Source organism: Elephantulus edwardii, unplaced genomic scaffold, assembly GCF_000299155.1.
Source record: "Elephantulus edwardii isolate Elephantulus edwardi_28Jun2011 unplaced genomic scaffold, EleEdw1.0 scaffold00046, whole genome shotgun sequence".
NCBI lineage: Eukaryota > Metazoa > Chordata > Mammalia > Macroscelidea > Macroscelididae > Elephantulus > Elephantulus edwardii.
Window position 1 is genome coordinate 2,136,708 of NW_006399796.1, and position 1,871 is coordinate 2,138,578.

General features: G+C 40.4%; 1 pseudogene; it reads right to left on the bottom strand.

Annotated features, from left to right (window-relative positions):
• Positions 1-282: 282 nt before the first annotated feature.
• The window catches only part of LOC102865248, a 96,496-nt pseudogene continuing 94,907 nt past the window's right edge, over positions 283-1,871 (bottom strand).

Here is a 1,871-nt window from a genome sequence, read left to right on the forward strand (position 1 = left end):
TAAAGTAACATTCTTGCTCTTTAGTACTAACACATATGTCGATGTCTTCATGAAGGCTCCATTGGTGGTGTTTGCGGATCCATATAAAATTGAATTATTGACAGCTTCATACTTTCTCCATTTGTCACAATGCTGCAGATTGGTCCATTTATGACTATTTTTTCTTGATGTTGAGTTACAAGCATTAATAAAGTCTTTGCTCTTCAGTATGCTCTTTAAATCTTTTTCACTTTCTGAAATCAAGGTGGTATTAACTGCATAACTTATATTGTTGGTGAATTTTCATGCATTACTTTTGGCACATTCTTCTTCATGTAATCTGGCTTCTCGAGTGATTTGCTCAGCATATATATCGGCTAGGTATGGAGAAAAAACATTACCCTGAAAAATACTTTTCCAGATTTTAAATTACCCTGTATCCCCTTAGTTTTTTGGAAAAAGTACTTTTTTATTTGTGTGTGTGTGTGTGTGTGTGTGTGTGTGTGTGTGTGTGTGTGTGTATGTGTGTGTGTACAGCTAAAAGGTACGGGGCTGGTATCAGATGTTGAGTATTCTGAAGCAGCCTGTCTCTACAGAGTTTTGATCTCTGTTTCTGGTAAGAATGTGGTTGCAGTGTTTGGTTTTGATTGTTGTTGGTTAAACATTCTTCAAAGTGGTATAACACTGGTCTGTCCATTTTCTGTGCAAAGGTAATTCATAGTTGCTGTGGTGCTAAACACTGTGACAAAGACGTGTTAAATTCAATAATTGTTAGTACACCAGGGATGTGTCTTGTCTCCATACCTTTTCAACCTGCATGCTGAATAGATTATCTGGGAGGTTGGGCTCTATGAGGAGAAATGCAGCATCAGGATTGGTAGAAGATCTATCAACAATCTGCGTTATGCTGATGACACAACCATGCTTGCTGAAACTGAGGAGGACCTAAAGTGCTTGCTGCAGAGGGTCAAGGACTGCAGCCTTCAATATGGATTGAGGCTCAATGTCAAGAAGACAAAGATTCTCACCACTGGACCAATTGGCAGCATCAGGATGGATGGTGAAGAGATTGAGATTGTTCACAGTTTTAGTTTGTTTGGCTCCACAGTCAACACTCTTGGCTCCAGGAGCCAAGAAAATGAAAGACATATTGTGATAGGAAAGTCTGCTGTTAGGGACCTCTCCAAAGTTCTGAAGAACAATGGTGTCACTCTGGAGACAAAGGTGCATCTGATATAGGCTATGGTCTTTGCAATCACTTGTTATGAGTCAGAGAGTTGGACAATTACTGGGGAAGATAGAAGGATAATTGATGCCTTTGAACTTTGATGTTGGAGAAGAGTATTTAGGGTACCATGGACTACAAAAAAAACAGATTTATCCAGGTGAGGGTTAAACCGGGATGCTCCTTGGAGGCAAGGATTCTGAGGCTTCACCTGACATACTTTGGACATGTTGTAAGGAGGGACCGGTCCTTGGAGAGGGACATCATGCTTGGGAGGGTGGAAGGACAGTGCAAGAGGGGGAGAACCTCTATGAGGTGGATTGATTCAGTGACTGGGATAATCAGGATGGGTGTATTGGAGACAGTGCAACTGGCACAAGAAAGAGCAGATTTTAGGGCTGTTGTACATAGAGTCGCTATGAGTCACAAACAACTCAACACAACAACATGTTTGGTGGAGTTCCCTGACTAAAATAAGCTTGGAAGCAGAAGTGGCAGCCACTTCCGAAATTGCTTGCCTCTGGAAACTATATGAATGTGGAGAACTGATGAAGATTATACAAGTGTTCAAGTCTTTCATTCACAGGGTTACTATGAGTCTATGACTTGACGGCACTTAGCAACAACTATATATAATATTTATAATGTATAATGTATAATGTATAAT